The 24,117-nt window shown below is 34.3% G+C and overlaps 1 protein-coding gene across 12 annotated transcripts in view; it reads left to right on the top strand.

Annotated features, from left to right (window-relative positions):
* FRMD5 (FERM domain containing 5) overlaps positions 1 to 24,117 on the top strand; it is a 392,157-nt gene that overhangs the window by 228,363 nt on the left and 139,677 nt on the right. The window contains exon 2 of one of the 12 annotated variants that reach the window (XM_074289490.1): positions 8,931 to 8,977. The exons of the other annotated variants lie outside the window; for them this stretch is intronic. The gene's annotated coding sequence lies outside the window, so the exon portion shown is untranslated. The remainder of the gene's footprint in view (positions 1 to 8,930; positions 8,978 to 24,117) is intronic. 12 annotated transcript variants of the gene reach the window in all.

The following is a 24,117-nucleotide window of genomic DNA, read 5'->3' as shown; positions in this document are numbered from 1 at the left end:
CTCAGACCTGTAGAGGAGAAAGGAATTTGTGACCAAAGAAGAACTAGAGATCATTATTGATTACAAAATAGATAATTTTGATTATATTAAGTTTAAAAAAATTTTTTTGCAAACAAAATTAATGCAGACAAGATAGAAGGGAAGCAATAAACTGGGAAAACATTTTTTACATTCAAAGGTTCTGATAAAGGCTTCATTTCCAAAATATATAGAGAATTGACTCAACTTTGTAAGAAATCAAGCCATTCTCCAACTGATAAATGGTCAAAGGATACGAACAGACAATTTTCAGACAAAGAAATTGAAACTATTTCTAGTCCTATGAAAAGGTGCTCCAAATCACTATTGATCAGAGAAATGCAAATTAAGACAACTCTGAAATACCACTGCACATCTGTCAGATTGGCTAAGATGACAGGAAAAGATAATGACGAATGTTGGAGGGGCTGTGGGAAAACTGGGACACTGATACATTGTTGGTGGAACTGTGAGCGAATCCAACCACTCTGAAGAGCAGTTTGGAATTATGATCAAAAAGTTATCAAACTATGATCCAGCAGTGTTACTACTGGGCTTGTATCCCAAAGATATCTTAAAAAAGGGAAAGGGACCTGTATTGTAAAAATTTTTGTGGCAGCCCTTTTTGTAGTGGCTAGAAACTGAACATTGAATCGATGCCTGTCAATTGCAGAATGGTTGAATAAATTAGGCATATGAATGTAATGGAATATTATTGTTCTATAAGAAATGACCAACAGGATGATTTCAGCAACATGAACTGTTGCTAAGTGAAATGAGCAGGACCAGGAGATCATTGTACAGGGTAACAAGATATATATTATCATATATGATGATCAGTTCTGATGGATGTGACTCGTTCAGTGATGAAGAGAGCCATCTACACCCAGAGAGAGGACTATGGGAAATGAGTGTGGACGATTCTTTTTTTTCACTCTTTCTGTTATTGTATTTGCTTGCTGTATTGTATTGTTTTCTTTCTCAGGTTGTTTTTTTTTCCTTTCTAGATCTAATTTTTCTTATGCAGCAAGATAACAGTATAAATATGTATACATATATTGGATTTAACATATATTTTAATATATTTAACATGTTTTGTTCTACCTGCCATCTAGGGGAGGGGCTAGGAGGGAAAGAGGAGAAAATTTGAAACAGAAGTTTTCGCAAGGATCAATGTGGAAAAAATTATCCATGCATATGTTTTGTAAATAAAAAGCTATAATGAAAAAGAAAAACTCTTTGTTATACCAGAAGATATCTGAAATAACTACTTAATAGCTCATACAACAGATAATGTTACTGAGACCTTGATAGAAATCATAGCTGTTACTGAAGATTTTGCAGCACATGATTGTCATCTTTAGATGTTCATCTCCCCTAGCTCAGCCTGTCCTCTGTTTCTGAAATGGATTCCTTCCTCACCCCTGCTTCTTGGCATTCCTAGTTTCCTTTAAGTATCAGCTCAAAATCTGCTCTGAGGGAAGGAAGGAGAAAAGGAGAGAGAGTGAGCACATTCTGGATCACTAAAAAAAAAAATGCAATTGAAAATATTGCCAAATTCTTCTTAGAGCTCCCATTCTAGGATACAATTATTATGCTGAATCCTACAATATAATCCTCCAGTCACTATTTGTGCAGCTAGGTAGTGAAGTTGATAGAGTGCCAAGCCTGAAGTCAAGAAGACACTTTCCTGAGTTCTAATCTGACCTCAAACACTACCTATGTGATACCAGGCAAATCACTTAGCCCTATTTGCCTCAGTTTCTTTATCTGTATAATAAGCTGGAAGAAGAAATGGTAAATCACTCCAGTATCTTTGCCAAGAAAACCCCAAATTTTTGTCAAAGAGTAGGACATGATTGAGCAACCACAATCACTTAAGTTTTCATCCACTTTAAATTCTTACCTCACTAATCTATTCATCAAAACCACAGGATGATCCTTTGAAAAACATTTATTTAACAAATGGGCATTAAGTGTTGATTTTATATGATACATTTACCTAAAATGCTATGGGCAATAGAGACTAGACTTATAATTTCTATGACTTATGGTTAACTGTTATGTGACTGACTCTATGTCTTAGAGAATTGCCTAGAGTTAATAAGAGATTAAGTAAGTTACTAAACTTAGAATAACACAACCAGGATGTGTCAGAGACTTAAACTCAATCCTTCTGGCCTTTGAGACCAACTATCTATCCATTAATATAGGTAATACAAAAATAAATAAGTTGTGATTCACACTTGTACTTAGATGACTGAGATTTTTACTAAGTTCTTCACAGAGAAAATCAAGTGATATTACCCTCTCTTGAGTCATCAGCCTGTATATTAATCAAAGTTTTTCTTCCTCTGTCATGATAAACTTCATTTTTTCTACAAACAAACCTGCCATGAATTGACCTATTTTGATAGAATTTAGGAACATCTAGGATTGCTAAATGTATATGAGAATAGGCTCTAGCAGATTGCTGAGGAATTAGTTTTTAATCAGTGTATCTAGGTTTCTGGGTAAGATATACAAGGTCATGATGAAATTCTTAGTAATCTGTATTGAAATATTCCCAACAAGACCCTGTTCAGCTGCAGTTTGTCAGAAGGACTGAATGGAAAGCTCTTGGTTTGAATTGCTTTCTTGTTTACAGGTCTCATGTTAGTGAGCAAAGAAAGACTACCTTCAAAGACTGCAAAATCTAGGGAAATGAAAATTTTAGATGAAGGTCAGTAGTCACTAAATGTTTATGAAGTATTTACTCTGTGCCAAGAACAATACTAAGTTCTAAGTATACGAAGAAATGAAAATACACTGTTCCTGCCCTCAAGGAGTTCACTTTCTACTGGGGGAAATAGCATGTGAATAGTTACATACATATATAGAGAGTATATAGAAGATAGTTTCAGAAGGTAGGGTGCTAGCAGTTGTGGGGACAGAAAAGCATCTTGAAGAAGATGGGTCTTGAAGCAAATTAAGAGAGGGAGGTGAGGAGGAAGATCATTTCAAGGTTGGGAGATAGCCAGGACTAAGGCACAGATTTCATAGACTTTAAATGCAGAATAGGCATTTGCATTTAAATTAATAAATAGTTGAAACATTAATCCTTATGGAAATTTCAGTCCTAATAAGCTGGGAAATTTGCTTTGTGTGATTTTTGAGCTAGCATAAAAAGTTCATCTTTAAAGGTAGTTTTATTTCTGAAGACTCAAAGTCTGATATAAGAACTTCTCTGTATGGTTGCTAACATTCCATTTCTCCCCTAATGAAGTGTGAACAATCAATCTACCAAATACAAAGAAGTATTGTTGGAATGCTCTACAGGAAATGTGCTATAGGAAAACATAGTCAATTAGCCAAGGACAGTTTTGCAATCTTGTTTGGAAAAAAGTTTCCACTTTACCTGGGAATGCTTACAAGTATGCATTGACTATGCTGAAGCCTATGCGTAATAATTAAAGACCTCCTTTTTCCAGTTTTGTACTCTGCCTAAGTCAGGTCTGTTTCATTCTAACATTCAAGTTTTTAGCTGATCTCTCATCCAAACATGCTAGAAAGCACCAACTCAAAAGAATGACTTATTCCATGATGAACCATGGAATTTTAGAACTAGACAAGAACTTAGAAATCAAGTCTAACCTTCTAATTTTACAGATGAAGAAACTAAGACCCAAAGAGATTGAAAGAGGCTTAGTATCACACCTGGAAATTAAAGCAAGAACTGGGACCTTAATTTCCTATTTCTACCTCTTTCCACTGTGCCGAGGTAGCTAAACAAGTGTTCCAAAGTGGTATCACTATTCTTCATCTTCTTTCAGAGGTATAGATCCCTTTTCAGATAGCCTTAATATTCTCAATGGATAAAAAGCAAGGGGAAAATAGATGAAGTCATATGGAGAGAGAGCAGAAATTCTAGGGCAGTAACTGCTAATGAATAATGCACTTGTGAAATGAAGAACTTGAATTAGATGAAATCTAAGACTTTTCTAGTACTAAAGTGACTTGAAATTCTCTATCTAAAGCAAAGACCATGATATTAAGACTAGGTTCTGAAAGCAAGTAAAGTCAGAATGAGTAAAGTAGATCTGGGGAATGGGGAGCTGGGGTAATAGGTCAATTTACTCAAGGATTTTCACATCTGACCAGAGTCATAAATCACAAAGAGGTTTTTTGAAGGGGAACAGACAAATAGAAAAAAGTTGTGATTGGAGAAGATTTTATCCATTTAGGATTTTAGAGGTATTCTAATATTGCTAGATGATGGTAAAGTTTTTCTGATATCAAGGTTTTAAAAGACTTTAATAAGATCATAGATTTAGATCTGAAAGGGGTTGTAGAGGTTGTTGTTGTGTGTCTTTCCTTCTCAAAGAGGACCATGACATCAGGGAGATGATGCTATGACATGCAAGTGAATTGGATTTAAGTGAGGGAGGTTTGTGTAAGATCACCTGCCTCACTTTCTCCTCCAGAGACATTTGGGTCTTGTGGCCAGATATAAATTAGGACCAAATAAATAAATCTGAGAGGGGAAGACCTTCAGGGTTTCTGGACAAAACAGAAATGACTGTTGTTTACATTCAATATGAGTTAACCAGGATCCCAAAAATGGCCATTTGGGTCTTGGCCTGGGATCTATTGTTGACCAATCTAGAAAAGATTGTTGAAAACATTCAATCCATTCCCCTGATTTTACAATAAGGAAAATGGGGCAGAAGATGGGAGTGTATGAGTTTGGATGAGAGGGGGCAATTAAATTACTTGCTCTGAATCACCCAATTAGTGTTTCAGACTGACCAGGTTTTCATGAGTCCCAAGTCCATCCCTTTCCAATGGTACCAACTTGCTTTACAACATTTGACAGTTTGGGCCTTGATTTTCCCAGCTGTTAATGAAATGAGAATAGAATTTGTGGAAACATCCTCAAGTTAGACTATGTTTCATTCAAGAAGTTTTCCCCTGAATCACCTCATTGTTGAAAAGAGCTAAATCCATCACAGTTGATCATTATATAACCTTGTTCCTCTGTATGATGTTCTCTTGGTTCTACTCCATTTAGCATCAGTTCATGTAAGTTTTTCCAGGCTTTTCTGAAATTAATCTGCTCATCATTTCTTAAAGAACAATATTATTCCATTACATATACCATATATCATAACTTATTCAGCCATACTCCAGCTGATGGGCATCCACTCAGTCTCCAGTTACTTGACACCATAAAAAGGGCTTCTACAAACATTTTTGCACATGTGGGTCTTTTTCCCTTTTTTATGATCTCTTTGGGATATAGATTCAGTAGAGACACTGCTGGATCAAAGGATATACACAGTTTTATAGGAGCATTACTTATTTTCAAGTGCAAAAATCACTATTCTTGTTGCCTGACCATAATCTCCTACTCGTTTTGTCTGAGGCTGGTGCTACCAACTGTTTAGTAGTCTCAGAGAGACAAATGTGGTTTATACTATGTGCATTGGGGCTTTAGCATTCCCCAATGCTTATCAGTTTTTAAGCTGAACATGATGATAAGGAACTCTTAAGAGAAAAGAAAGCTGAATGATAAAGTGGATAAATCAGGTGGTGTTAAGCAGAGGATACTGATGGAATCGAGCTAAGGGCCAGGCTCTAATTAAAATCAAAGGCAAGAAGGCGCTTAAAAGAACCAAATGACTTTAATTGAAGCAGAAAAGACATTAGGAGATAAAAAGGGAAATGTTAGTTTAAGAACAGAATAAGTAAGATTGCTTTATAGATACTTTGAGTTTTCCTAAATACCAATTCATTTCTAAAGAAATAAATATTTTTATTTCCCAAACTACTGCCTCTAAAATATGAGAGATTCAAAACTCATCTATTGAATTCACCAGCTCCTAGTAGTGTAGAAAAAAGGAGGTTTTATTCTAAGCCTGAATAGTTAAGGACCTCATTGTGCATATACCAAAATGAGCTCTATTGACTAGGCATTTACATTTAAAATGTTGTGAGATTGCTTATATGTTTGATAGTATAACATTTGCAGAATCTGAATACCTTATTAAGAGCAATAAGATATTCCATTAGAGAGTGAACAAGTACCCTGGAGTACTGAACTTATCATTAATTAAAGGGTCACACTAATATTTCACAAGTAGCAATTTGGGACATTTAAATTGATTATTCAGAATTCTGATCACTTATTTTTGGACTTAACATGCAACCAGCATACAACATCTATATCCCTAAGTCCTTGGATTCTGACATGCTTTTGATCCAGTAAGGTCACATTCAATTAAAAGTAACTTCTAAATATCAGTAGCTGTTGCTTTACTTAAGCAGAGATGGGGAACCTTTTTTCTGCCAAGGGTCATTTGGATATTTATAACCTCATTCTCAAGACATAGAAAATGATCAACTTATAGAACTCAATCAATAGGAGGTTATTTTACCTTGCTTTCAACTGAGCATCTCCTGTTTTGATCATGAGAATTATTTCACAGGTCTTATATATTCCATGCATCCTGAGGTTCCTCACCCCTGCTTTTTAGTTGGATATGGCCCAATCATATTCTTCTCTACCTTATGGATGAGTTTAAAAAATTTTAAAGACTAAGGACAAATCACATGGCAACCTACTATGCTAGAAAAAATGTAATTTGACATATAAAGTACCATCTTTGCCTGGGAGGTAAAAATCTGCCCCTTATTTTTGGTTTATCTGTGCCTATATTTCTTTCTACCTCAAAGTTATAGTCAACTATAAGAAATAGGGAAGAGGAAAGGAGTTATTTTAAATCTCAGAAGTTTCCCCTTTCAAGTCTCTACTGCTCACCTAATCTTGTTGACTAAAGGGTCCTATTTCAACTAGAGAGGGGAGCTATTCAATATTCAATAGAAATAGAAATAGTATAATTTTGGGCAGGTAGCTCCCAGTAACAAGAGCTAGATAAGCACATCAAAGAAAGCAGTTATAATTTCTCTAAACTGAAAAATGACACTGTTTCTATATTGGCAAAGGTAGGTATAGTAAAGAAAATACATGTTGACTGAAAGGTTTGAAAGGAAGGAGCAGATTATGAATATAGAGATACTTTTCATTAGGCAGCATATGAACAATGGAAAGTTCACTGGATTTGGAGTTAAACATTTGGGTTTGAATCAGTTTTCTATCATTTGCTTCTTATGTAACTTTACCTTTTCAGGACTGTTTTTTTCAAATGTAAAATGAAGGGGAGTTTACTTGATTGTAAGATTCTTTACCACTCTGAAATCCAATGATCATATACTTCAGTAGTGATAAGGGTGATTCTCCTTGTAAACATGCAGAATAAAACCCATCTAACCTCTACTGAAGACTGTCTCTCTAAGATCAGCTTTAGAAGTCTTCAAGCCCATTCTTTTTCTTCTGTAGTTGAGGAAATGGACCCGAAGTAGTAGTCTTGTCAGTGTTCACACAAATAATAAATGGCAGAGGTAGGATTTGAACTTAGTTCCTCTGATTCCAAACCTAGCTCCCCTTTTGACCTATACTGTTTTGACTCAAGTTGCTTTGTTAAGAAAATTCATCACCCCAGTGTGATGTGAACTTCTCTCTATCTTGCTATGTTATTCCTTGAAAGAAAAACATATAAGGGGGCAGCAAAATGGTGAAGAGAACCCCCATTCTGAAGTCAGGAGAAGCTGAGTTTAAATCAAAACTAAATACTTATTAGCTGTATGACCCTAGGCAAGTCATGTGCATGGTTATTTTTTCCCTCTTTTATTTCTTTGTTTTGTTTAATTTTGTTTTTGCTGAGGCCATTGAGGTTAAGAGACTCTCCCAGGGTCACATAGCTGGGAATGTTAAGTGTCTGAAGCCAAATTTGAACTCAGGTCTTCCTGACTTCAGGGCAGGTGCTCTATTAATTGTGTCACCTAGCTATCCTTCTCTCTTTTATTTCTAAGGAAAGTTGTCAATGTAAATGGCATAACAACAACACAAAGAAGGACAGAAAAGCATACAGTCTATTTCTAGGCTTATCTTAAAAACTTTTTTAAGCTTGGTTAGACCTCCCACTATATATAATATTACATAACAAAATAATATTATAATTATTTAAAATAATATAATAATGTATTATATTCTTTTTATTAATATTATAGCATACAATCTAATAACATACTCTTCAAGAATCCAGGGTCAACTCTATAACATAAGGAGATATCAGAATATGACTGCAAAGGTTTTTTTTAAAGCAAAAGAACACCTCTATATGTTATCTTTTTTGGGGATCTGGGTTTTCATGTATTATAGGATATTGTTGTATAGAAGAATTTATCAGTATATCAAAATATTTATGACACTTCTGTTTTTTTCAACAAGAATAAATGGAAAGTGAATGAAATACTCATTGATTAGGGAAATGGTTGAGTGAATTGTATATGAATGTAATGAAATATTACTGCACTATGAAAAACAATATGATAAATAGAGAGAATGGAAAAACTTTTATGATGTGATGCAAAGTGAAGTAAGAAGAATCTGGAATAATGTAAGTATAAGGAACCAACATAACTGTTTTAACCTAAATATTATTAAATTATAGGGACCCAACATGACTATTATGGAAATCTTTTCCGTGACTATTCACATATAATCTATATTGAATTATTTGCATTCTCAGTGGAGAAGGGGAAAGATGGAGGAAGAAAAAGAACTTGGAATTCAAAGTTTTGAAAATGGATGTTAAAAATTGTTTTTTTATATGTAACTGAGGGAAAAAATAAATAAATTATAGTGATCAAGGTTGGCCTCAATGAAAAAATATAAGGAAATATTTCCCCACTTTCTTTTTAGAACTAGGGACTTTTGGATGTAGAACATCACATAGCTGTCAGACTTTTTGATATTATGTTTAGTTTTATTGAACTCATTTCCCTCACTTTTAAAATTCTTTGTTTAAAAGGATGGCTCTTTGATTGGAGGAAGAAGAGGAAAGACAGGGATATGTAGGTGAGTAGGTGATATAAAAATAGATCAATAAAATTCATTTTTATTTTTTTGGGGGGGTGAGGTTAAATGACTTGGTCAAGATCACACAGCTAGGAAGTCTTAAGTATCAGGTTGGATTTGAATTCAATTCCTCCTGACCCCAGGGTTAGTACTCTATATACTGCACCATCTAGCTGCCCAAAAATTTATTTTTTAAAAAATCATTCATTATAGGTCTTCTCCAAAAAGTTATCTTAATGTATTAAAATTTAAAAGTTGACTTAATCTTTTCAGGAATTCACCTATCTTATAAATCAAAGTAGGCCTCTGCTCTACTTACCTTATATAGTAATGGTATTCACAGTATCATGTGCTATCCTAAGCTTTTGAGACATAAAAAATATAATTTGAAAAAAAAAGAACAAATATAGTTTGCAAAAGTCTTTATTTTGCTGGAACTTACAGAAATCATCCTTTTTTGTATAGATACCAAGTTACATGTCCATTGAAAGGGAAGGAATAGTTCTGAAAAACCACTGGAATTAAAGGTTAAAGGGCAGAGATGGATGAATCCTTAGGTGAATTATGCACTAGGATAAGGAGAGAGCTTAATGTAACCACACATTGTACAATATTAGTTTTCTTGAACTGTGTGGTTTTGACAGCTTGAAGACAGAATATGTAGTAGCTGTAAGAATGAATTAGGGGTCAGACACTTAGGTTCACTTAACATCTTTATCTGTTACTATAAAATGTGCAGGATAATTTTTCCCCTTCTATTTCTAAGAAAAATTGTCAATATAAATGGCATAAGCAAAGTAGTGCTTTGAGGTCTTTAGAAGACAGGTACTATATAAATACATGTTGGTGGTGTTATTATTAGAAAGGATATGACCTGTATTTCAGCTCTGTTGGAATACTATGCTTCCCACTCTAATCAAAGTCACTGTTCATCCATGAGGAATTGAAGTGTTATATCACTTGCCAAGCTCTATTCTTTATCCATCATTATGTCCATTTTTACTCAGTGTTGCTAGGCTATTATACATATACTATATACTAAGAATTCTCCCCTGCAATTCATTTATATTCATATAGTCCAAAAAGAAAAAGAAAGCAAAGAAGGAAGGAAGGAAGGAAGGAAGGAAGGAAGGAAGGAAGGAAGGAAGGAAGGAAGGAAGGAAGGAAGGAAGGAAGGAAGGAAGGAAGGAAGGAAGGAAGGAAGGAAGGAAGGAAAGGAGGAAGGAAGAACGGAGAAAAGACAGACCTATATCCATCCTAATTAATATTTTATCTCTAACAGAGCGGACCATGGGACATTTTGTGGGAATAACAAAGTTGTTTTCCCAGTGTTCAAAGCTATGACCTTCCAGTTAATCTTCTTCAGTGATCAAGGAATGAATTTAGTGATGGACAATCAGATCTTAAGCTCTCAGGTCACTACAGGTGATGTCATCACTACTCACTTTGGGATGTATTTGGTGTCTATGTTCTTAAGGAGCATGGAGGATGACTCTGGAGTACCTAAGATGGAAAAATATAAATAAAATATAAATAACATAAATATGCCATAGAAGCTTCTGACTGCCTTCTGCTTAAGTACATTAAGCTGTTTCCATGTATAAATCAACATCAAAAGAAATGAGAAGGAAAAATCTAGACTGTCATTGCTGAATTGCTGTAACTTCTTTTAATTTTTTTCCTAATTTTTCAGTCTTTAATATAGTATATGGTAAATCTTCCAAAGAGTACTTTATTACCAAAGGCAGTATTAAACTGGCTAAAATACTAGTCCTTTCCAAAATTATTACAGATTCTATGAAGCTTTTATCTGCTATATGACTTCAGTTATCCCTTTTTAATTCCTTGCTCATTAATAACATTATCTCCCCCTTTTAATGTCCTCCTTCCCATTTCCCAGAGGAAGGAGACCATGGACATTCTCAATATTCTTAGTAAGAAAATTTGGCTCAATACCAGAGCATTGTACATCTTTCATTTATTCTCATGTTTGGTCCTCAGGACTGTATCCTTTCTGGATTATTAGGTTTTATCCATGTTCTCCCCATCATTTGCATTCTGTGATCTAAGTAGGAATTTGTCATTTTTGTTGATGTGGATATTTATTGAGAGTGGTGCCAGTTTTGCAGTAAATTCTATAAATCTTAGGTAGTCCTATTTTGTGAATTTAAAAACATTTATTGAGTAAATTTGTGTTAGAAACTATGCCAAGTCCTGGTTATACAAATACATAAAGCAAGACAGTTCTTGTCCTCACAGAATTTATAATTTAATAAGATGAAGACCACACATATTTAGTGACTTATAGGAAACTTAGTGTATTTTGTTCTAGGAAATAATAGAGATTTGGTGAATAGGATTATGGGACAATTAATTGACCTGCTTTTTCCAGGATTGATAATGTTGGTTGATTATTGTTTCCAGAGCAAGAAAGGTAGGGAGAGAGATTGATACAGCATCATGGTAGAAAGATAGCCAGAGTCAGTCAAGACGCATTTATTAAGTGTTTACGCTAGATAGGGTCATGAAAAGTATGACATGACTAAAATGACTGAACCATAAAGTCTGCCAGGTACTATGCTAAGTTCTAAGAATATAAGAAAGGCAAAAATAGCTTCTACTCTTAAGGAGCTCATTTTCTAATTGTGGTGGATCTGTGGGCCCCTAAATATCATAAACTCTTACAAATCAGTAGAATAAGGTCCCAGAAAAGGATCTGGATTGCCCACTTGGAATGAAAGGTTGAAAATAGCAATATGACAGGGTGCCATTTACATTTCCTGGTTTTAACCAATGGTTATTGTAAAAAATGCTTATTGTGAGCTCAATAGTCCAATAAGTATATGTGGTCTCTGCAGACCTCTTATGTTACCAGCATGAGAATATCTATTCTATATCAGTTTGTTCTTTTGATCTTAAATCTGCGCCTGTAATCAAGACTAACTATATTGTTCAGCATCCCACCTATAAATTATATTTCTATGATACCAGGGTGCTATATCTCTGGAATGTCTGTTAAATTTAAACATAAGGCATGTCTACATGTAACTGAAGAGTCAGATTGTCCAAGTATCAAATGCCAAAATATGGCTCATTGTTGAAGACAGATTCAATCATGAGCAAATACCATGCATAATTCTACTTTAGATATATTGTCTATCAATGTAGCAACTATTTTTACTAACCTTTTCTGCTTAGTCTTGAGCTTGGAGGCAGGATTATTTTTTTTTAAAAAAAAAGCAACTAATCTCTTTTGGAAATCATGTAGAGTTTTCCATTAAACCCCTCTATCTTATATAAACAGCACCAAAAATCACCTGATTCAACAATACATGTTTGTTGAATACAATAAACTCTTTGGGATGCAGAGAGCAAATTTGAACATAGGATCAAGTAACACATTTATAGGAAGCAGTGTACCATTTTGTAAATGGTTATATAGCTCTGTCCTGAAATTAGCCTTATTCAGAACTCTTGTCATAAGGGAATTCATTCAGAATTGCTACATACTCCCTGTCTTTCAGTGGGACCATTGATGTTCCTGAATTTAACACATCTTTTTATATAGCAATGACTATCATATCCCCAATCTGGCTACCAGTAGCTATGACTGATAAATTCTCTTAGTTAAGTTCTTCCCTAAAAAACACCAATGTGTATCATATAACCTCTGCTCATTATTGTGGAGTCATCATCCCTTGGCCATTAGAGTATATAATGGACTTAATTTAACTGACCACAGAAACTCTTGATGCAGAAATCTCAATCCTTGCCTGCTTTTACAGAAGACTATGTTTTGGAAGAGGGATTCTGTCAGGGTATACTGAAAAACACAGAACAAAAAAAAAATGGGAGAGCAGAGGTGCCCACTATATAATAATGTGCTTTAAAAAAAGAAAAAGAAAAAAAATATATATGTGTGTGTGTATGTGTGTGTGTGTGTGTGTGTGTACACTATATTCTTATGGTAATTTGAGGATGACTATTTGATATGAAGCCCTTTCTAAGTGATATTGCCATGTCTTCTGAGCTACCTTAACTCTAGTGACTCCCTATCCATTACACTATAGTTGCCACTCATGAGAGTTAATGGAAATAAATAATAAAAATTAAACAAGCATAGAGTTTTATGATTACATCCTCCTTTTTCTTTTCAACCCTTTGCATAGATGCAAGGGCTCTAAGGGCTACTTCCAAGGTACATTTATCCACCACAAAAAAAAAAAAAAGTATTTTTAGGGCTCGATAACCATTATCAATGTCTTGCTTAAGACCTAGAATACTTTGCTTTGTTTTGGCTTCCAATAGAAGCTAACTAGTTTTTATAAAAATGAAGTCAGATACGTCATCTGTCTCAAATATTCTGGTATATTTGATTGTTAAAAATACACAAATACACATATATGTATATATAGACATACATGTGTGTGTATATATATATATATACATGTATTTTTTTTCTTCAGTTTCAAAGAAGTCAATTCCAGACAATCTGTTCTATATGGTCTGCACATATTTTGGATTCTTTTATCAGTCTATTTGGCTCTAAAATGAATACCAAGAAGATTACCTAAAGCTAGTGTAAAGGGCATTTCTCCAATTGACACATGCTAGACTACTATCAGGTCAATGTCTCTCCCTGTGGGAGACAAATTTCATCTTAAGATATAAAAATATCAAAATATCATCAACAACAAATTGATTCAGAAGATCAGCCAAGCATCATGAATGAAATCTGAGTTTGCTAGGGTGTTGGCTATTTAAAAGAAGCAAATGTGCAAAACTATAACAGAAGACTATTCAACCATTCAGCTACAATTCTGAGTTTTACAAGATTTTAAGCCTCCAATAAATTCACTTTGGTATAAATTTAGGGCTCCCTACATTTACAAGAATTTAAAATTATGGATATAGGTAATGTTTTTATCCTATCATTAAGCCCATTCTAATCAATACAGAACTTCAGGTCTTCATTCTTAGGGACATTATTCCTACCAAAAATATGCTAACAGAGTTCATTTCTCTTGCTTAAGTTGTAGCTCTATCCATTAGATGGTGATGTTACAGAAAAAAGGTATTGGGATAATCAAAATCCACTCTTTCCAAGGTAAATATTTCTTGCCAGTCATGTTACTCCAAACTTATCTGTCCTCTGACCCTTCAGCAGCCTTAGGATAAGTAGCTGACTTCAGTTGTAAGAGGCCCTGTTTTGGGATCCTACACAAACTCACATTCCATTTAATATGAGAATGATTTCATCCTCCATTAGCTCTCTCAAAAAGTTAACCTTTACTATAATCAACATGATCAACCTATCAGAACCTTGTTCTATTTATTTTGCCCCTTTGAAAACTACAGAACATTTCTATTGAGAGAGAAAGCAAAGTAAGAGAGTTCTCAAGTTTTATTCTTGATATCTGATGTACTATGCCATATAATTCTTCCTATATTCCCATCCTGTTTCAATTCTCTATATTTGTATGGGCTTTTTATGCCTGGGCAAGCTTTGTCTGCAGAGCCATTCAGGTGATTAGGTTCATGACACTTCAAAAAGAGTTTGTGCTATGCCATATATTTCCAGGCAGCTAGACTGTATGACTTACCCTCAGTTATGTCATCTCTGAGCTTTTGACACTCCCTCCACCCTACTTTTGATTTCTTTGACAAAACCACAGTCTTTCCTTCATGATTCCAATAAATCACCAAACCTCCAATAAACTCACCAATGGATCACTGTGAATTTTGTGGGTTCTGCTGAATCCTCTGGTTCTATTTGCCCTACTAAGTAATCACTTAAATCTTTCCCAAAAATCTCTATCAATTCTGCCTTTTCCTAGGCCAGGATGGCCTATCTCCAAACTTAAGAATGCACTCCATCCTTATCTTTATCTCATTAAATTTTCACTTTTCTTCAAAGCTGAGTTCAATTGTTACCTTTTTATGTGAGACCTTTCTTGATTCCTGCATTTGATAATGCATTCTTTTTCCTCAAAAAAAAAAAATTACCTTTTGTAAGATATTGGTGCCCATGTAGGTTATGTGTACATTCACCTGGTTTGCCTCATCCTTGTAGAGAAGCATGAATAACTGTCTAGAGTCTTACCTCTTCTTTTCTAAAGGAGATTTTGATTCTTTCCTAGAAAAGAGCAGGAAATATTCATGAGGTTGAGCCATACTATTCTCCTCTGGGAAATGAATACCATACTGCCTGCTCCCTTATTATTACTGGTCTAAAGAATTTATTTTTAAGGTTCAAGATGGATAAACACCTGATCACTGTTCCCGAAAGAGGATAAGCTATCCTCTTTTTCCAAATACAGACTTGACTCCTTTCCACCAAATGTAACTTACACAAAAAAAATCATCAAATATAGAGATAGTAAGCAAATCCATATATTTAAGCAAATAGCAAACATAAATCAGAGAAAATGTGCAGATTAAAATATAGTACAGGATATACCCAGTGAATGAGCTGTCCTACTAGAATTGAGATATCTCTGTTCTACTGAGAGATCTGAAAGGGATATTTCCTACAACTCTCTGGGATTTGTTGAATAGTTCTATTTCCCTTATATGTCTGTCTTCCAGAGACTTTTTTCACTATGTGTGTGTGTGTGTGTGTGTGTGTGTGTGTGTGTGTGTATTTGTCTGTCTTTGTCTGAACTCTGTACATGTTGTCTCTTGAAGGAAGAATGAATAAGAATATTTCCCCTCTCCAAAGCTCTTGTGCCAGTTCCATGCCTCATACAGGCAGAAAACATTGTCATCCTTCTCTGCACTAGTGTAAAGAGTTTTATACAAATTCTCCAGACTTGAAGCCAAAGTTACATTTATATTTATGTTTGTATTTGTTTTGCGTATCCTTACATGTGGATATGTTATCTTCCCAGTTGAATAGTCCTTGAGGACAGGGGTTGCTTTAAAAAAATCCTCAACATTAGCAGAGTGCTTGAAGAATTACTTAATAAATGTTCACTGATTGATTAACAATGAACTTTGGGGACACAAGAAAGTATAGTTTTTTCATGTTTCTTAGAGGTAAAGATTTACCCAAACTTCATCAGTTGCAAAGATTGTAGGATGAAATTTAAGAAATAATTAATTTAAGTCAAGAAAAGCTAATATATGTTCCCTTTGCACACCTACCCTTGCCCCATCAAAATAAGCTAAGTCACTAGTGGGCTTTACCAGAGGAAAGCCACTTATAAGAGATATGGAAAGATATGCACCATTACCTGCAGCCTGTCTTACTGTGACACTGCATGATTAACTCTTGTTACTGCTCTCCTAACAAGTTCCCCACTTAAAATACCCCTTCCTGGATAACCAAGTGAAGGAGGTATTACTCCATTAGAACTGCTGTATCTGTCACCAAGATGCTTGTTGTTAATCAATCTTCCTTAGTGATAGCAGGATGAGCTTAGTCATGAAGGAATCTATATAGGGCTTTCAGCCCAAATCTACAAGTCACATCCATCACTGCTCATATCCTCTCTTAGATGAATTGTCTCTTGATTCCAAAGCACTCTAGAACTTGACTGTGGACCACAAAGAGGAGCTGAAGAAGCACATATGTGCCATACAAACTCTTGATCACGTTTCCCAAAAGTACAACAGTTAGAGCCAGAGACATCACCATCAAGAAAAACAGGAAAGGAAAACTGAGTCTACCAGAAACAAGTTGGTATAAACTCCTTAGAGTCTTACCTACCTTTCACCCCTCTTTAATTTCCCATACCCTATACTGCATTTTTGCAAAGGGCAAGATGATCAGAGCAACATGTACCAATTCTGAAGACAGTGCAAAAATGACTTAAATCACTTCTTTCCTAAATTTAGTATACATAGAGAGCCCTTGCTAGTTTCCTATGTGAGCTTCTTCTATCCCTTTGCTCATTAATAAAACCCTGGTGCTAAAGCCTCAGAAGTTTGGAATGAACCCTAGAGAGCTTAGTTGGTAATTATAGTTGGTCATCTGTTAAGTTAGCAAAGGCATTTTTATTTATAAGTAAATAAAATATATTTATATAAATATAAATGCATACATTTATAATGCATTTATATATACTTTTTAATGTTTTCAGCACATATCAACTCTTGTGTTAAGCAGAATGTAGCACTTTTTACATGTTACCAATTTACTTCAGCCATGTGACTTAGAAGATAGGGCATGTGTTCCCTAAATCCCAAAGTACAAAAAATACTAAAAAAGCAGCCCACAAAGTCTAAAGGCAATTGGAAACAAAAGTTTTGAAATTAAATTAGACATTATAAAGAACCATTGCTGTACATCTCTGAAGTCCTTGAGAAATATAAAAAAAAAAGTCCTCATCTTACAAATAGAATGTGCTCTAAATGTCAGTTCTAAATTGGTCATTTGAAACTGGTGAGGTGCTTTTCCTTATGAACTGTATTATAAATATTGGTTAACTCATAAAAAAAGACAAAATCTCTCTACATATCACCAATAATGTAGCTGAAATATATTTGCAAAATAAGAATAGTTTACAAGATAATTTAAAACAAAAAAAAAAGAAATAGTTTTTTTTATTTATTTTGATTTGCTGATACTTGACAAAGATTAAAGAAAAATGAGATAAAGATTTCAGGAAAGATTCAGTAGGAGACTACTGGGTATTTTCAATGGCTTGTAGCACTGAATTTTTATTATATTGAATTTCACTTGAAAACTTATGACTTTCTTTTTCCTAGATGTGTCAGAGTACCACTCTCATGTGTTTCAGGCCAGGATTAGTTTCTTTTTTTGGTTCATAAATTGAATGAAGAGAGAGAAAAAAAAGAAAGAACTTTCAGGCCATTCTGCTGAAATGTCTTTATGTCATATGGTCTAATTTATAGTAAGGATATACATATGACTCTGGGTTCAGTGATTTATTAATTTGCTAGTCATTGGGAAAAGATCATATATATCTACCAGGCTGTTTCTTCACCACCTAAATCTGAGCCTCTAAAATTCTCTTAAAGTTTTTAATTTTTTAAGTGACAGAGTATACTATTTGGCTTCCTTCCTTATTCCTTGTATAGAAGTTCATTTATTTTATCCTAATCATATTCATTTCTGTACCATAGTTAAATATTTGTATAGGTATCATATTTTTCTTCATAAATTTGAAACTCCATGAGTTGCAGAAATAGCATATTAATTTTCCTTTCCTCAGTGTATAGCATAGTGTTTTACATATAGTAGTCACTTAAGTGACTGCTGAACAAATAAAACTAGTATTTACTGAGTATAATATATATGCAAGACATTTTACTAGGTATTTTAGGAGACTCAAAAATGAACAAGCCACTTGTCCTCAAGTATTTTACAATATAGCAGGATTAAAAAAAAGAAGTTGATGAATAACATCTTCTGCTTTTTATTACAGCTAAGTGTCACAAGAGAAGTTAAAAATATGGTGAAGTTTTAGACAAGGGAACATCACATTCGATTGGGAGCCTAGGGATTTCTGGAAGAAGGTTCTATCCATTACACTCTAAGTATACTTGAAATGTATTTTAAGACACTTAATTTACTAAAATGTGCTCCTGGAAATGAGCTTCAGGAACAGATTGGACTAAATGCTGTATCCAAAGGGAGTAAGTTTTCCCAGCTACCATGAATATTGAGCCAGGAAAATGGAGTAATGTATAAACAAAGAGCTGATGCAGTGTTCTTTACTCATATGCTGTGTTAAGTCTTCAAACCAAGGAATATTGGAATCGGAACATTTCAAAGACAAAAGAAAACCAGCATGGCAGAGCTTTCTTTCTATTATTACTAAGAATAAATTGTCAGAAATATTGGTAGCAATTAGGCATTGCATTTAATAAAACCTAGTGTTGTGAAGTATATTGAGGCGTTTCTGGGAATAGAGATCTCAAAATTAACCTGTTCCTAACTTTATTTACTAATTTGTTTTTTAATTTTGATCTCTTTCTCTAGGCTTCTTACAATACATACAATACATGCAAAAATTTAAGTTTCAGAGACTTTTTTCCCCTTGTTCTTTATAATCTCCTTTTGCCTTTATATTTGTGTAGGGGCTTTTACCTCAAACCAATTAATGAAATCAGAGAAGGCCTTTGATTAAATCAATCAGTGAATAAAAATGTAAACTAGATGTAAATTAGTCCTTAATTTGACAGGATTAAAGTGCTTTGATCATTGGATGAAAACAGATGCTACTACTCTAGAAAAACATTGTATAATTTGCTGAAAGAATCAGTCACATCCCTGAGCTTATATAGAAAATCAGCAAGCCAGTTTAGAGTCAGTCCAGCTGCAGATCAGTCTATAGAATGAAGAAGTTCTAACCAAGCTATTGAGAAGAAATCTTTTTGTGGAGTGGAGTTTCTGCTCTTTCCTTTTCCACAACATGATTTTGTAAGTTTGGGAGATCTTAAAGTGCCAATGGGCAGCTAAGTGGGGCAGTGGATAGAAAACTAGGTCTAAAGTTACATTATCTAAGTTCAAATGTGACGATACTTATCAGCTGGGTAAGGCACTTAAACCAGTTTACCTCAGTTTCCTCACTTTACAAAATGATTAGGATAAAGAAATGGCAAAGTACTCTGATATTTTCACCAAAAAAAAAAAAGAAAATCCCAAATGGTATCATAAAGAGTCTGACATGAGTAAGTAATAACAAAAGTCCTATCAGAAACTCCACTAGTGACCAGAATTGGTAGCAGGGTCCACTGGAATTGAAAACAGGAAGCCATTGGCACCAGCAGCAAACTGGAAATGGATAGCCACTTTTTGGGGCATTGCAAAGTCTGGAGAGATTGTGGGGTAGAAGCTGAGCAGCTTAGCCTAGCAACAGCTGTCCAACAGATGGCAGCTTCCCCTTCTCTGGCACTCAGGAAAACAGGAGCAGCAGCAGAATGTCCTATCTATAAGAAAAAAGAAAGCCAAAGGAATAGAATGATTGCATTATAAAACAATATGGGAATGTAAAGATCCCAGAAAGAACTTATTCAAAAGAGTCCAAGTTCTTATAAGCAAAAAAAAAAAAAAAAATTAATAATGATTTTATTTATCCCTATTTTACATGGATTTCTCTAATTATCTAGATTGGTTCCTTCTCCCTCCATTCACAAATTCACTTGTGTTCTGTATTATTCTTTAAAAACTTTTATTGGTGTATTTCTAAGGATTTCTAACTTTACAATACTATTTAAGTTAATTAGATAATTGGGTCATATTAGGTTGATGGATAAGTTACTGTAACTTGCAACCATTTATTAGCCTAGGACTTAAGTAGTACTTAACTAGGGAGCCTTTTTTGTGCTTCAGCTTATATATGGTAGTTTTCAACAATTTCTGTTATTGGTACTGGGAAAAGTTCAACACCTACACATTAGAATTCAACTCCTATGGAATCCTTGGATATTTTTAAAAATTAGGGCAATTTAAGTTGCAAGGGTATCTGGAGAACATGTAATAAGTAGAAACGGAACCTAAAACAATCTCCTTTTCTTTTAATTCTGAGGGTGTGTAAAAGAACATAGAGCTGATTCCATCAATCTTATTTTACTCTCTATTAAAGTTCTCCATACCATGCTAAACAGAGGCAAACTCACAATGAAAAGACTTGACTTACAGGATGTCATTAAAAACAAAAAGCTTGCAATTGCTAAATTTTAAATTCCAGGTAGAATTTGAAAAACCAGTGGAATAACAAATAATAACAAAATGATGATTGATATTGTTGGTCCAAGAAGTTTCTCTTATTGCTGCTGAAGGGAGAAAAAAAGCATCTGTTAGATTCAGAAATGGGCCTACCACAGAAGAGAGAGAAAAATTTAAAAAAATTTTAAGGTAATTTTACATGCCTTTCTATTCCATCCACATGTGTCCCCAGTGTTCTAAGGGTAACATAATGCTCTAAGAAAGCTATAAACACATCACACACAGCAAATGGCATATATTAAGACCCTAACTTAATAAGAACCAAACCTACAGAAATTACGAAAATTTCCCATTAATTTTTCATATGACCAAGTTAACATTAAATTAGAAACATCCTTAATCAGTATATATTGTTAACTGGTTCTGTCTCCAAAAAAGAAAAGACTAAGGTAATCTGCAATATGTAGCAGCTCCTTTTGAGAGAAGGGATATTTCTTTTCACCTCATACTCTGGTCAGAATTAAAAGGTAATAACAAATATTTTACCCAGTATTTCAAATAAATTAAACAATTGAGCATTTGTGAAAAAACCTAATCATTTGAATTTCCTTTAAGAGGATCATCAAGAATTTTACATTTATCAAAGTTTGAACTCAGTATTGGGCAACATACTTGATTGATTGTCTGGAAAAAATCTAGAGGAGGGTAGTCAGTTTGGGGAAGAGGCTTGAGAACACATTATAGAAGTGATAAGCTTGCAAAACTTCTGAATATTGCTTAAACCAAATTAAAATGTAATTGGGAATCATTTACTAAAATAAATAAAAGTATAATACATGGCAGTTGTTTTTCAGTTGTGTCTGACTCCTTGTGACCTCAATTGAGATTTTTCTTGGCAAAGATACTGGAGTGGTTTGCCATTCCCTTTTCCTTATTTTGCAGATGAGGAAACTGAGGCAAACAGAGTTAAGTGACTTGCCTAAGGTAACAGTTAGTCTGAGGCTAGATTTGGACTCATAAAGATGAGTCTTTTTGACCCCAGACCCCACAATTCTGTCACTGTACTACCTAGGTGCCAGATAATACATAATTCTAATTTGTGGTTTTCTAAATCAATATGAACTGCAGCCTACAGGATCCATTTCTCTAGAGCCATTTTAGAGAGTGACTAGATCTCCCAAACACTATATATCAATAATGCTAGTTCTATCTATTGTACCTGTATCACAGTCTCTCAAAAAATAATAACTAATGTTTATGTAGTAACTTACAATTACAAAGTACTATTCCAACACATTAGATACATTATTTCATTTGATACTTATATTATTTGATACTTAATTTACATGTCCCTGGTTATACACACATTTAACAAGTTGAGAGTCAAGAGCTGCACCCAAATCTCCTAACATTGTTTTGGCCACTATATCAGGCTGCCCACCCCATTATTTAATGGTTTTCTCTCTCAGCTCTGAGGTCAAGCTTTTCCTCAGATTTTTACTTACAGCCTAGGGAGATGATGATGGTTTCATTTGCTTTTTATATGCTTGTGTTTGCATTTAATATAAGCTTCCAGCATCAAACAGATGGACAGTAAAAGTGAAATTACTTAGGATTATAATGCTTACAGAGTTTTTGTTTAAGAGTCAAATATGTTTGATGTACTCTTTCAGAGGCATGGCTTCTAAGTAACCTTCCTATAATAAAGTAGGTTGTACGTGCCAAGAATACTCATCTAAATTGCTTAGCTTGAAATAATTGAGTTTACATTAGATGAAAAAATGTTTTCATACCTGAAGCCTTTTTTTTTTTTTTTTTTTTGGTTGCGTTTTCAAGACAAAAGGTTAGATTTCAGTGTCGTGGCTCGTTTAGTAATAGCCCTTTAGGCTACTATATATCCTGTGATGTAGATTTTGCTTTTATAAAAATGGACTCAAAAACCAAATTGTATTTAGGTTCTTACTCATCATTTCTCTTGATATTTTATCTCTTATTGGTTGTGAAATACTTCTAAGCAGAAATGGTTGATCTCCATTATTCTGATACATTTTTAAAAAAAAAATCCTCTTCCTGAGAGTATATAGTCAGTGCAGATGTAAATATCTTGCTCCTTGTTGTAACTCCAAGAAGATGGATCCTAAAATAAATATCTTTAAGTCATAAATTATACCTGGCAGCCATCTAACAGGCAAGGACAGTCAGTAGAAGTTTCACAAATGCTGAGAATCTCAGCCCAGATAATAATGTTGTCACTAAGGTCATTTATAAGCATGAAGGACAGCCAGGCTGTATCTTTGTGTACATGTCATGTATTCATAGAACTGTACTGACATTACTTTGATTTTTTCACTGGCTTTCAATTGGGCTGTTTAGAAACTGCATGCAATTATTTCTTAATTTTAAAGTCTAACAACTTTTTAAAACCTTAAAATACTTCATTTCCAAACCTAAAAAGCGCCTTATTTAGTCCATTATGAATATTTGAGTAGTGTTAAATTTATCATCCTGGCAGCACTCACGTTGTACTTGTCATTAATTGTGACTCATCAAAGAATGTTTTGATGTTGCAACCTGGCTAACAGATGGCTGTGCAAGAGAAATCAAGGGACAACAGTGAGATAGGAGGCCTAAGGAGAGAGACTTCTTATGTAATCAGACACTAGAGTTTATTTGAATGTGTAAGAAATAAGCAATGGTCTCTGGTGGAGATTGGTGAGTTGTTTATAGACAGGGGAATTCTTCATTATTCAATCTTGCACAGAGAACTGATGTGATAGTTGACAGCATTGTTGCTATTCCCAGTCTTAGCCAGAGGTACACAAATGGCTTACCCAGAAGCACAAAATGAAATAGTAGAATGTTTGTTTCTATGGCATCTGTCACCGTGGTAACTGCAGACACAGAGATCATCACATAGAGGAAGAATGGGAATCTGAACAATAATAGTAATAATAAGAATTCATTGACTTCGTGTAGAGACAGTACAATCTTCTTGGGGAGCATTCACCTTTGAGACAATAAGCATTCAAAACTCGTCCATTCATATAGCACTTTACACAGAAATATTGCTAGGTTTATTTTATTTTTTTCAGATAAAACATTATAATGCTTTTAGTTTTTATTTTAAAATAAAAAATTATAATTAACTTTTTCCTTGTTTCATTAACATTAGGCAATATTAATGTAATATTTGGAAGAAATGAATTGAAGAAAAGAGACAGGTTTGAGATATGATATTGATAAAGAGGTGAGAAGAAAACCAAGAAGGGATGGTTTTCCACATGCCTAATGCAAAGTACACTAGAGAGGGAGTAAGTAGTGACCTGCTTTCCAGTTTCAGCTTTGTTACTACCCATGTGACATTGAGGGACAGTGAAGTGGCTCGGCAAATAAAGCACCAGGCCTGGAATCAGGAGAACCTGAGTTCAAATCTGACCTCAGGTACTTAATACCTCCTATCTGTTGAACCTTGGCAAGTCATTCAAACCTGTTTGCCTCAGTT

This window comes from Sminthopsis crassicaudata, chromosome 2 (genome assembly GCF_048593235.1).
Source record: "Sminthopsis crassicaudata isolate SCR6 chromosome 2, ASM4859323v1, whole genome shotgun sequence".
Lineage (NCBI taxonomy): Eukaryota > Metazoa > Chordata > Mammalia > Dasyuromorphia > Dasyuridae > Sminthopsis > Sminthopsis crassicaudata.
Note: the sequence above shows the minus strand (reverse complement) of the source record. Positions and strands in the feature narration are given on the sequence as shown.